The sequence below is a fragment of the Poromitra crassiceps genome, assembly GCF_964638095.1.
Source record: "Poromitra crassiceps genome assembly, chromosome: 6".
NCBI classification, from domain to species: Eukaryota; Metazoa; Chordata; class Actinopteri; order Beryciformes; family Melamphaidae; genus Poromitra; species Poromitra crassiceps.
The window spans coordinates 57,981,748-57,995,739 of record NC_139627.1 but is presented as its reverse complement, the minus strand read 5'-3'; positions in this window follow the sequence as shown (position 1 = coordinate 57,995,739).

Genomic DNA, 13,992 nt, shown 5'->3' with positions numbered 1-13,992 from the left:
CAGTGTGGCTGAAAACATCCTCAAACTAGAACAACTGCACCACGGATATATGCCTCCGCCAACAAGTGAACAGTCGACATGCATCGCATGTCTGTCCAGACTTTGACCTTTGAGCCAAATGTGAAGAAATTTCATTAAGGTGTTACTGAGCTATGCTCCTCCCTACAGCTGTGCAACAGTCCCTGACACAGGGGACGACTGTTGTCGAGAGACTCTGAAGGAGTGGAAGTCTCCCTCTCCTCTGTCCTTTCAGTTGTGGCTGATGGACATGGTCTCAGTTGTGCGCATGGAGAGACTCAGGTTCCTCAGGACCGCTATTTGGGACCCGTTTCTGGCCTACTTTGATGTAGTGACTCGCCCAGCTGACCTCATGGACCCCTTACATGTGATCCCATGCAAAACATCTCTCATAAGCACATGACCACACTACGCTGCTGGTAGCATCTCTCATAAGCACATGAGCACTACGCTGCTGGTAGCATCTCTCATAAGCACATGAGCACTACACTGCTGGTAGCATCTCTCATAAGCACATGAGCACTACGCTGCTGGTAGCATCTCTCATAAGCACATGAGCACACTACGCTGCTGGTAGCATCTCTCATAAGCACGTGAGCACACTACACTGCTGGTAGCATCTCTCATAAGCACATGAGCACACTACGCTGCTGGTAGCATCTCTCATAAGCACATGAGCACACAACACTGCTGGTAGCATCTCTCATAAGCACGTGAGCACACTACACTGCTGGTAGCATCTCTCATAAGCACATGAGCACACTACGCTGCTGGTAGCATCTCTCATAAGCACATGAGCACTACGCTGCTGGTAGCATCTCTCATAAGCACATGAGCACTACGCTGCTGGTAGCATCTCTCATAAGCACATGAGCACACTACGCTGCTGGTAGCATCTCTCATAAGCACGTGAGCACACTACACTGCTGGTAGCATCTCTCATAAGCACATGAGCACACTACGCTGCTGGTAGCATCTCTCATAAGCACATGAGCACTACGCTGCTGGTAGCATCTCTCATAAGCACATGAGCACTACGCTGCTGGTAGCATCTCTCATAAGCACATGAGCACACTACGCTGCTGGTAGCATCTCTCATAAGCACGTGAGCACACTACACTGCTGGTAGCATCTCTCATAAGCACATGAGCACACTACGCTGCTGGTAGCATCTCTCATAAGCACATGAGCACTACGCTGCTGGTAGCATCTCTCATAAGCACATGAGCACTACGCTGCTGGTAGCATCTCTCATAAGCACATGAGCACACTACGCTGCTGGTAGCATCTCTCATAAGCACATGGGCACACTACGCTGCTGGTTGCCGAATCATTAATTTGACAATGTAGTATAATTATGTTTTTCCTTTTTCCTGTGTATCAGCCTGTTTTTGTTTTTATGTTTATGTTCTGTTTTCATGTTCTGAAAACTGTAAAATAGAAAATATATAAAAAAATATGTTACTGAGCTATGCCACCTAACTATGCTAGCCACCACAAATAGATTTTGACCGCCACATATTAATTTCAACTAGTAGACTGCAAACTCCTGCTTTAGGCCTTGAACATCATTCCAATCAAAGTTAGGAAATTCTCCTTTTGTTAGTTTGTTCTGTTGATATGCATGGTTGCATTGACTGAACATAGGCTTGGCTCGAAATATATTATAATAAATTATAATAAATACATTATAATAAATATTATATAAACATTTATTATATATTATAATGAATTGCATGTACACTATACATTGCTCTTGAGCATTGTTTTTAGCACTAGTGTTTTACCATAATTGCTCTATTGTTTCGATCATGTTTGTGAACAGTAAGAAAGAGTAGGTGAAATCCCCTTCTAATTAAGAAAATGTGAATTATGTCCTCAAAACATGCTAATTTGGTTGAAATGTGATTGTGGTTCCCCGAGGGGTCTCACCTGCGTTCTCCCTCTCCAGATCCTCCACCTTCTTCTTCTGCAGCAGCAGAAGAACTACATGAAGAAAACAGTCATACAGGTCCATAGCCACTTGGAATTGTCTACCATGCAACATTTGTTCCATTAAAGGGAGAGCCTGTTTTAAAAGGATGCTTAGAGCCCATCTAGATCTAGACTCACTCACACTAAATTTATCACATAACTTTTCCACCCATAATTTTGTTTTCTAGTGTCGAGAGTCTTGAACAAATATGATTGTGTTACTGGCCAGCTAGATAGATAGCTGACCATGCTAATGTTCGTCTTAGCATAGATTTGTTGTTTATTCTGTCTTCTATTCTTTTACTCTGTGTTTTTGTATTTTAATCATTGTGTGTCATGTAATGTATATTTTGTCTTGGACCCCAGGAAGCTGTCGTCTAGGCGGCAGCTAATGGGGATCTTATTAAATAACAAATAAACAGTTGTGCAAATGACTGGAGTGGCAGTTAGAGCCAAGATGACAAACTGTAAACGGTACTGACAACCAAACCAAACTCTTCTAATCAAGGAAATAAGGTCTAGAAAAACTCTGTAGGAAGCCTGTATGTTAGTTAGTGCTTTAAAACTGCAGAATGGTAATATTATTTCATTATAAACTTGGTTGAAATAACAAATTTGGACTATTGCATATCAGTAGCAATATTTCAATGAAGGGGTTATATATATATGTATATATATATATATATATATATATATATATATATATATATATATGTAATTTTAAACTCAATGAATGAAAATGGAAATATATATATATATATATATATATATATATATATATATATATATATTCTAATAATACTAACAATAACCCATATCAGACTGTGATATTACAAAATAACTTATTATTCAATTTTGATTACTCAAAATAAATAGCGACAATATTATACCCATTATTGCTGAGTCAACAACAATTACATGGAAAAGGTATAATTTGATGTAAATGTAAATTGTAAATTGACCATACATTCCAATAGAAAGCATAACAATTGTGCTAATGTATTCTCTGTATTCAGTGGTGGGGTGGAGCACTAAGTGTGCAGAACAAGAATAAATTAGACAGGGTTGCTAAACTAGGAGGTAAGATAACTGGTGAACCAATGTGCAATATTACCATCATGTCAGATCAGAACACCAGGAAATTGGCGGAAAAGATCATAGGTGATCCACTGCACCCCCTATGAGTATGCACTCTTGCCTTCAGGGCGAAGGTACATGTATGCCCAGGATGAAAACTAAACGAGGCATCACATCCTTCGTCCCACGCAGCATTCAGCTGCTTAACAAGCTTTAGCCCATAGCTTGATTTCTTAGCACTTTGAATTTGCACCTTGTGCCTTATTGATCATGCAATTTTATGCTTTTTTATGATGTATGTATTTTATGCTTATATTTTTATTTTTATATGTTGTGCTGTATGTGTGCCTGTGTTCTTTTTGGGCTCTCCCTGTGCATAACAAATTCCCTGAGGGGCAATAAAGGTTTCATTCATTCATTCATTCATTCATAATGGGTTGGAATGGATTTGCTTAAAAGGCATAACACAGAATTAGGTGAAAATGTATACTTCATGGCGCTTTATAAACAGTCAAACCAGAACAGCAGATGTGATTATTGTGAATAAAATAATTGTTTCAAAACAGTATGTGAATCAATAATGTAATAGTCTTAATTTGAGTATAGAAGGTGATTCCCAATGGTGTGATGTTTTTGTCTCTCTGTTGTTTGTTGAGGACCGCAATGGAAATAAGCCAGTGCTTATTATAGCCAGGCTTTATTGTGTTTTTATCCTCGGTGATTGTCTGTCCCCTGTATCTTTGTTGACATTTCACCAAATAAAGTCAATCAATCAATCAATCAAACTAAACTTTGACATGTATGTCATAATCGATCAATATTATGTGCCTCTGATCTTTAACTATACTCAAGATAATTAATAATTTCTACTTTTTTTTAACTGAAAATTGTGTTATACTTTCATGTAAATGAGGTCTATTTATTTTATTCTACACATTTAAATAGGAAGCATACAAATGGTGGTAATAGGTTGGAATGAAGTTTCTAAAAGGAATGCTTCATAAACAGTCAGACCAGACCGGGTCAATTCGACCCAGGAGGACAACATAGGAGGGAATATTTGCTGACATTAATTTTTTGTAATAGTTTCAAAACAGTATCCTGACTAAACTTTGACATATACCAGTCTGTGATAATCCATCAACACGTGCCTCTGATCTTTAAAACAATTAATAATTTCTGTATTTCTTTTTTAACTCAGAAAAGTTCTATTGACCATTACACTTTATGGTTCATAAACAATCAAACCAGACTGGGTCAATTTGACCCGAAAGGACAACAGGAGCATGGTCGATGGGAAGACAATACAAGGCTTAAGAAGAGAGCATTTCAGACTAATTTCTGCAAAACTCTTTTGTTAATGAATGCATTGAAAACACACACACACACACACACACACACACACACACACACACACACACACACACACACACACACACACACACACACACACACACACACACACACACACACACACACACACACACACACACACACACACACACACACACACACACACACACACAGTCAGCCTCGCTTACCTGCCAGTCTTCCCTCCAGGCTGGTGTTGGCCCAGCTCAGGTTAGACCTCAGCTGGCTCAGTTGAAGAAGAAGAAGAAGAAGAAGAAGAAGAAGAAGAAGAAGAAGAGGAAGAAGAAGAAGAAGAAGAAGAAGAAGAAGAAGAATATAAATTATGCCTTTATTGTCATTGAGCAGCATTAATACAACTACTGTAAACAAACCAAGCCTGTCAGCCTCTACTCTGCATCCTCCATAGTTTCTCCTTCACCTGCTGGATCGTTCAGAAGCAGCTATGGGCAGGATTTAGGTGTGTCGACAGCCACAAGTCAGACTGTGATAGACCGATGGTTTGTCCAATCACCTGCATTTTTTAAAGCACCTGCCCTTTTCCAACCAGTTTCCCAAGGGCAAGATGGTGCTATGAAATGTCATTCAATTTAGACCCCTAGACCCGCCCTCAAAACAGCAGCAGGGGCTGCAAAGTTGCACAGACTCATTTAGCTAGCATGCGGAGCGCAGCAATTCAACATATTATATTGGCAGGGGCGTTTGTAGGGAGTGGCCAGGAGGGGCACTGTCCACTTCTCCAGGGAACAAAGATGGTGGTGCATGTAGCAAACAGCCACTCATTGAAAGTATAAAGCATCAGTCAGAGTCAGACCTTGATCTGCAGCGCCTCCAGGTCTCTCCACAGGCTGTTGGTCTCCTGAGTGTTGTTGTAGATCAGAGAAATCTGATTGGCCAATGGCAGCTTCTCTGAAGTGGCGGCAGAATGTGAGGACTCTGTGAAAACTGGAACAGAGACAAACACATTGTAAAAGAGGGTGGTGCAGGTCAATCTTTTTCTTCTGCTTTTTTTTTTATTTATTTTTAAGTTTGACAAAACAAAAGAAAATATTCAAGTCCCACATATGAATGAAACGTGGTCTCTAACCTGCACCATGCTCTTTAAAGTCCCTGGAAACACATATGAATGAAACGTGGTCTCTAACCTGCACCATGCTCTTTAAAGTCCCTGGAAACACATATGAATGAAACGTGGTCTCTAACTTGCACCATGCTCTTTAAAGTCCCTGGAAACTACATTCTGAAATGTGTACTGGGGACACTTATGTAGACACGCCCCCATAGTTTCAGAGCAGAGAATACTGCTTCTTTTTTCATGACTTCGAAACCTAATTTTATATATAGGACGTTTTTTATCGTTCAAATGTGGCTGTGTGGTTAATAATAATAATGACAATCAATCAGCTTCTGTGGTGTGACTAATTCAAAACACATAATTTTATGTTTGCTTTCCATGGACTTTGCATTTCAGTTGAATTTTATATACTGGTATAAAGCTATAAATAAAGCTATGAATTGGATTTTAACAGTAGCCTATATCACTACAACAAATATGAATGTATTTATTTTAAATACTCTGAATTATTTGAACCAAATAATGAGGCCTCTTCATGCTATCAGTAATTCGGCAACAGATGTATGAAAAGGTTTCAGTTCTACCTTTATATAAGAGGAGAATAATCAATCCGCTCAGCAAGATGAGGTAACCAATAGCCACGTATAAGCACCACTGTGTTTTTGGCCGCTTCGACTTCACATCTGAAACACAAACAGAAAACCGCAATAGCGCAGCTTTAATCGCTCTGGATAAGTCTAAACATCAACTTGGACCCCAGAGTGAGACTCAGACTAATATATTGGCTTTGAAAAGACTCATATAAGCTCTACTTCAGGCAGGCACTCACCTTCAGTCTGGAAGCTGTGGAGGTCACTCCTGCTGAGGGACATTTCAGACAGTGGGTTAATATTGGCATACACCAACACGTTCTCACTCCGACCATGTAGGGTTGCATACACGTGACCCTCCACGTTGTCCACCGGTGGCTCCATGAGAACAGAGTTGCCCTCGCCTCCTCCATCAGGAGCTCTTATAATAACGCCGCGTGACGTAGGGGAAACCAAACTCCTCATGGGGAGGAAGTATCTGTTTTGAGGCTGAGGTGAACAGAACTCAGCATCAAAAACATATGCAGTGTACAGTTCGTAGGACAGGGAAGTTGGGCGATGGATCATATAATGTGACTCACATTGATCTGTTTGCCAGAGTGACATTACTGTCACGATGTAGTTGAGAAAGACTCAAGTGTGTGCTCCGATACTGGTTCCGGCCGTATCGCCCAGCCCTATAGATACCTGCAGATGAGGAAGAGTGGTTGAACAGGAGGGGGTATGATTTTGTGTATTATGTTATAATACTATACGTATGAATAAGGAACTTGTACGGCTGTAGAGAAGTAATGTTATATTGTTGATATGGCAATGGGGGGGAGGGTGTCTTGTCTTGGTTCTGTTTTTTTCTTTGCTGTATTGTTGACCAGTGCACGCAGTGGTGCAGGCCCTATAACAGGGTTTGTCCACACAATTTGCAAGCCCATTTGGGAGACCATTTGGTCCCACTCAGAAACCATAAGACCTGCCGCTACCGAACTTGGTATAGTAGGTTCACAGAGTCACCTTGCTATGGGCGGAAAAATACACTCATTGACCACTAGGTGGCGCTATATCAGCCCTCTTTACATTTTGGTCCATAACTTTTGAACCGTAGCATCTACAATCAAAATTATTGATTGATTTGTCCCTGGATTCCTTGGGTCATTCCGCATTTGCTATATAGGCCCCGCCCATTCCCGCCTAACTAGATTTTCTTCCATTTTGAATTTTCCCCAAAAGCGTTTTTTTCGCTGTTTCTCCTTCACATTTTGTCCAATCTTCACCAAACCACATCACACAGCGTGGGTGGACGGTCCTACACAAAACCTATTCTGCACCGTTGTGATATAATCGACTTCCGAACTTTTGTTGGTGTGGCCTAGTTCACAAAAAACTCCTTAACTCCGGAACGCATTATCCCTTGCAAATTAACCTTGGTACAGGTGTGCAGCTATGTACTCTGAGCTGATAAAAAAAACAATTGTGTCATTTCAACTATAGGGGGTGCTATGGCAACAATAAGTACCCGTAGCTCACAAACCATAAGAGCGACGGTTCCCAAATTGGGTACATAGGTTCACAGAGTACTCTTGTACGCTGGCCTAAAAAATTACATGATTGACCTCACGGTGGCGCTATAGCTGCCCTCTTTACGTTTTGGTCCATAACTTTGGAACCATAGCTTCTACGGTCAACATTCTTTCTATATAAACCACGCCCATTTCCATATAACTAGATTCAGACTTTTGTCCAAAAGCATTTTTTCGCTATTTCTCCTTCAAATTTTGTCAAATCTTCACCAAACCACATCTGTCCTGCACAAAACCTGTCTTGCTGTTTTTTGAAAGACCTCACCGTTGTGATATACACAAATCCGGCAAAGTCCCGGATGTAAACAAGCCGCCATTACTGTGGTGGCTTACTGCTGTGGCTCCTGGGGGATTACAATACAAGGCGCACGTTTGAATGCAAGCTGTCCTCGAGTGTATATTTTTCCTGATATTTTTCTACGTTTACATTTTTATTCAACGTTACTTTTGACAACGATGTCTAGGAAATGGGGAAGAAGCTGTGCAGTTCTGAGCTGCTCCAACAGTAGTGGCAAACTTCAGCTTTGTGTAGCAGGGTGACCTAAACCGGTGGGTCCCGCCCACTAACTTATACACACCAGGGGCCGGTTGCACCAACCAGTCTTACGACTGGTCTTAGATAAATACCACGGTGATTTTAGCGCAGCGTGGGGGGCCCGGGGGGGGGGGGGGGGGGGGGGAGGCTAGATCTATAAAGAACTACAGACATCATGTTAGATTAATATCCTCTTTACTGTGCTGTTGCTTTAAAATGATACAAAAAATAAATGTCTCCCTATATAATATCATTTATATTCTGCATACAGGTCACATGGCAGAATACTGCTCAATTAAATACAATGGCCCATCTACACAAACATCACTTACAGGGGAGTTACTTACCCATTAACTTCAATAGAACTGTCCCCAAAGTCTAGCCCCAATCTAGCCTCAATGCAAAATCTGAATGTTGTGAGTTATCTCTCTTCCTTCTATAGCACACAGAGAGGAAGCAAATTGTTGCATTTCTGATCAACTGTCACATTAAAACATCAATGACAGATGACTAGATCTGGGGGCCGGGGCTATTTTTCTAAAAAAAAAGTTTTATATTTGTGTGTATAATTTGCAAATGTAGGCTACATGTTGAAAAACCAATACAAAAATTGTCACACACAAAAAGATCCGTTTGCCTGCTCAACACACCAGGGGCACTATCTTCCGACAGGCGCTATCCCCTATTAGCGCTTGCGCAACCTGTTTGCGCGTGCCTTAAGGCAGGGAAGATAGCAGTCCACCTTGCGCCAGTGTCCAGGTGTTATGGCGAGTTTTGCACCCCAGCGCCGGCAGCATCCCCACCTCACGGGAGCATGTTGTAATGATTTATACAGAAATGTAACTGTTTAAAAGTGATATAATTGTCTGGTAGACGTGACCTCCCTGATTTCTAAGTTAAAACAGCCCCGAAATATGTTGGGGATGCAATTCTCGGCGGGCATGCGAAAACGTGCACGGCACGTGTCGCAGACGCAAATTAGAGCCGTGCCAAAATCCCCAAAATTTGATTTGGGCGGTCTTAACTACCAGAATTATTCACGGTGTGGCCAGGCAATCCTGGGCATTATGTCAATCAAAATCAAATCAGATTCCCGTCTCGCAATGGCTGTTTGCACGAGGCATGCAATATGCTGTAATTCTCTCCATGCGTAATAGAGTGCTCGTGGAGGACAGAGAGAGCTTATTGACAGATCGTCTGTGGTGTAGAGAGCTGCAAACCCAAGGGTACCCTCACGGGCCCCTCGGGCCGACCAAAACGGGCCGAGGCCGGGTTTTTTTTTTTTTTTTTTTAATTAATAGGTCCGGGCCGGCCGGGGTCGGGCCGTTTCAATAATTCAATTAAATAATGTTGTATTAGCGTACTCGCTTGATTTGACACAGCAGAGCACAGTCAGACAAAGAGGAGGAGTGCACAGACACTCCCCCAGCCACACAGTCACACACAGACCCTCACGTGACGTTAGTAGCTGTAGACAGCTCCCGAAGAGAGATAGAGAGAAAAAACAAGCCGTTTGTGCCGTGTCCGTCCATGTACAGCGAGCGGACAGCTCCCGAACACAGAGAGAGAGAGAGATTCAAATAGAGAGACAGACAGAGAGAGGCTGCGCAGGACGGCCGCGCGGCGACGCAGCACGCGGAACAGAGAGGGAGAGAGATGTGTCATTATATCGTAATATTGGCTTCGGGCCTCGCAACGGGCTCGGGCCAATTAATTGTATAACTCCTCCGGGCCGGACCGGGCACGGGTCTGTATGTCATGGGCCGGGGAGGGCTCGGGCCGAAATTTCAGGCCCGCGCAGCTCTCTACTGTGGTGCCAACGACCCTCCGGCTCATGAAGGTAAATAGCCTATGGCCATTGTCCAACAAGTTTTCTCAATTAATTTCCCTCTTTGCGATGTGATCAAAGTTTCTCAGTGAGTTATAGTTGATTGCCTCACTGAATTATTTGCTAATACCTAATTTTAGCAGCATAATTTGATGTATTGGTGTGGCAAGGCTGTGTGTAATGACATCCAAAAGAAATTATTTTTTGCAATGCGCTGCGCTGCACGGAGATTACGATGCACTCCCAGCGCAGCGAGGTATTTGCGCGTAAACGGTCCTCTTCAAAGCTCTTAGCGCAAAGTAATTGCGCGCTGCTGATGATAGGATAATGCCATCCATCCCCACATTTTAGCGCTGAAACGCCTGCTTTGGCATGTGGCAGCCTATGCCCAGTACAATTATCACAGGCATGCTCTTGTCTCCGCCCCAGATTTGCATTGTGCACGGCGTTAAACGAGCACAAACGCTAAATTAGCACTTTTGGGAAGATAGGGCCCCAGGCCTCATCAAGTTCCTCAGCTTTTGCCGCTGGTAGAATGGCTCTCAATGTCTCTTTAGAGGATCTAAAGCAGCCAGAGGGAAGTTCAGTGATCAGGGATCAATATCACCAATGTATCAGTAACTCTGTATCACACACACACACACACAGACAGACAGACAGACAGACAGACAGACAGACAGACAGACAGACAGACAGACAGACAGACAGACACACACAGACAGACAGACAGACAGACAGACAGACAGACACACACACACACACACACACACACACACACACACACACACACACACACACACACACACACACACACACACACACACACAGCAGTCTGGACAGCAGAGGGACCAGTCTATTCCCTGGAACTACAGACTTTACAAATGTTTCCAGTCAGGAAGCTGAGTTTATCCTGTGAGTGGGGCAATTGTTTGGGCAACCCTCCCAGCAACAACTAACAAATGGAGACCAAAATTGTCTCACATTTGGCGACATTTTGTTGAGTGATTAAAGCAGCAATGTTTCCCAAAATGTTGCCTTTAGCGTCATAACACACGACACTGTAGGCCAGTGGTTCCCAACCTTAGGGTCGCAAACCCTAAGTGGGGTCGTCTGGATTTCAAATAGGGTCACCTGGAATTAAGAAAATAAATAAAATAACACCACACCACACAACTTAATACTACCCAAGATGATTAGTGTCACTTGCAATGTTTTTGTTTTGTTTTGTTCTGAGTTTAAAGTGATAATCTTTAAGATTTCAGCTTTGTTCTCCTGGGTGACACCTATGGTGATGAGTGGTAATTGCAGGTAAGATCCAAACAATGTTGCATTATGTGACATTACTAATGTCACTGTCACATAATTCATTATATAGCAAAGGCTACAGTGTAGGCAATACAAAGTCTTTGTCAAATCAGCTATCCGACCCACATAGGCTATTATATGACTCAATTATTGTAGTCACTTATTGGTAAAAGTGTTGCTCCAAAAAGTTGCCTGTGTGTTATTGGCTTTAGCTGAACATAATCCAATCCAAACTGCCATGACTTTATAACCTGTGTGTTATTAGCTTTAGCTGAACATATCCAATCCAAACTGCCATGTTTTTATAAGAACAAAACAATATTCATGTGATTTACTGTGTGGAAACAAATCAGGTCTTAAACAGCTCTTAGCCCTAAAAACCCCACTGCGCCTGTGAGCGCACCAGTATTCTGGAAATCCTGACTTGGATACATTACGCATGGCATGGATGTCCCTCTCCAAAACCTGTCTCTCACGCACGCGCACACACACACACACACACACACACACACACACACACACACACACACACACACACACACACACACACACACACACACCGGGCCGATTGGGCCAGTGACCGGGGACCTCTGACCTGTAGGGGCCTCGGAAACCCCACCAACTGTCGTCTCATCCTGCTTTTTCTGTCTTTCGCAGGCTGTAGTGAGCTATCCCTATTAAGCATGTCATGCTAGCTTGTCGGGAAGCTAAGGTGGCTAAATTACGCTCCAAATGTAGGTAAAATGTTGGCATGGGCATGGCCATTTTCAAAGGGCTCTCTTCTCAAGGGGGACACCTCGGCATTCCGAAATGTCGGCACTCCGAAATTTCGGAAAGAATTGTCGGAATGGAGATCTGTCTCGCCATTGCGAAGGAACCCTAACCCTAACCCAGGGGACCGGCTGGAGCTAACCTCTCCCAGCCCCCACGTCTAAACCTAACCTCTCCCACCCCCCATGCCTAAACCTAACCTCCTGCAGACCCTAAACCTAACCTCTGCCACCCCCCACGCCTAAACCTAACCTTTCCCACCTCTGTAGGCTAAATAACTCAAGATGCTATGTCGGAAAGGCGGACCTAATATCTTTCGCAATGGCAAAACCTTTTTTGGAGATAAAAAGGGCCGCCTCTCCGAAAGCATAGAAGTCAATGATCGGAATGCCGACACTTCGGAATGGCGAGATGACCCCCTTCTCAAGACATCTGAGTGAGAATGGTTATGGTTACCCACGAGTTCCCACTTTACAGACATGCCCACTTCCCCTAAACAGTCTTGGAATTGCATAAATTGGGTATGCTGCTCGCTACCCAATTGCCGAAAAATGCAATTCTTACAGAAATCTCCAAATGTCAAAAGATATTGATACCAAAAATCACAGCATTAATTCTTCTATGGTTTTCCTCAATGTCTTGGTGTATTTGGAGGGATTCTTGACCTTTTTTTTTATCAATCTTGCACCAACTCTGTGTAACAAAATGGCATCAACTAAAAAATGGCTGCAACAGTTTGAGACATAAATGAGCCTGGGGATGGCCATCATATAAGTACCATATAGGGGGGCCTCCAAGTGTTTGTGCCCATGCAGGACCTCGGCATGTAGGGGGGCCTCCAAGTGTTTGTGCCCATGCAGGACCTCGGCATGTAGGGGGGCCTCCAAGTGTTTGTGCCCATGCAGGACCTCGGCATTCCTAATCCGTCCTTGGGAACAGAGCTAGTGAGATTTGGAGGAAGGTCTGGGCCAGTGCATCGCAGGGCAGCCTTCCTGCTCACGCTCTCACCATGTCACCATGTCACCATGTCACCATGTCAGCCTTCCTGCTCATGCTCTCACCATGTCACCATGTGAGCCTTCCTGCTCACACTCTCACACTCTCACCATGTCACCAGGGCAGCCTTCCTGCTCACACTCTCACCATGTCAGCCTTCCTGCTCACACTCTCACCATGTCACCATGTGAGCCTTCCTGCTCACACTCTCACCATGTCACCATGTGAGCCTTCCTGCTCACACTCTCACCATGTCACCATGTCAGCCTTCCTGCTCACACTCTCACCATGTCACCATGGCAGCCTTCCTGCTCACACTCTCACCATGTCACCATGTCAGCCTTCCTGCTCACGCTCTCACCATGTCACCAGGGCAGCCTTCCTGCTCACGCTCTCACCATGTCACCATGTCAGCCTTCCTGCTCACACTCTCACCATGTCACCATGTCAGCCTTCCTGCTCACACTCTCACCATGTCACCATGTCAGCCTTCCTGCTCACACTCTCACCATGTCACCATGGCAGCCTTCCTGCTCACACTCTCATCATGTCACCAGGGCAGCCTTCCTGCTCACACTCTCACCATGTCACCATGTCAGCCTTCCTGCTCACACTCTAACCATGTCACCATGTCAGCCTTCCTGCTCACACTCTCACCATGTCACCAGGGCAGCCTTCCTGCTCACACTCTCACCATGTCACCATGTCAGCCTTCCTGCTCACACTCTCACCATGTCACCATGGCAGCCTTCCTGCTCACACTCTCACCATGTCACCAGGGCAGCCTTCCTGCTCACACTCTCACCATGTCACCAGGGCAGCCTTCCTGCTCACACTCTCACCATGTCACCAGGGCAGCCTTCCTGCTCACACTCTCACCA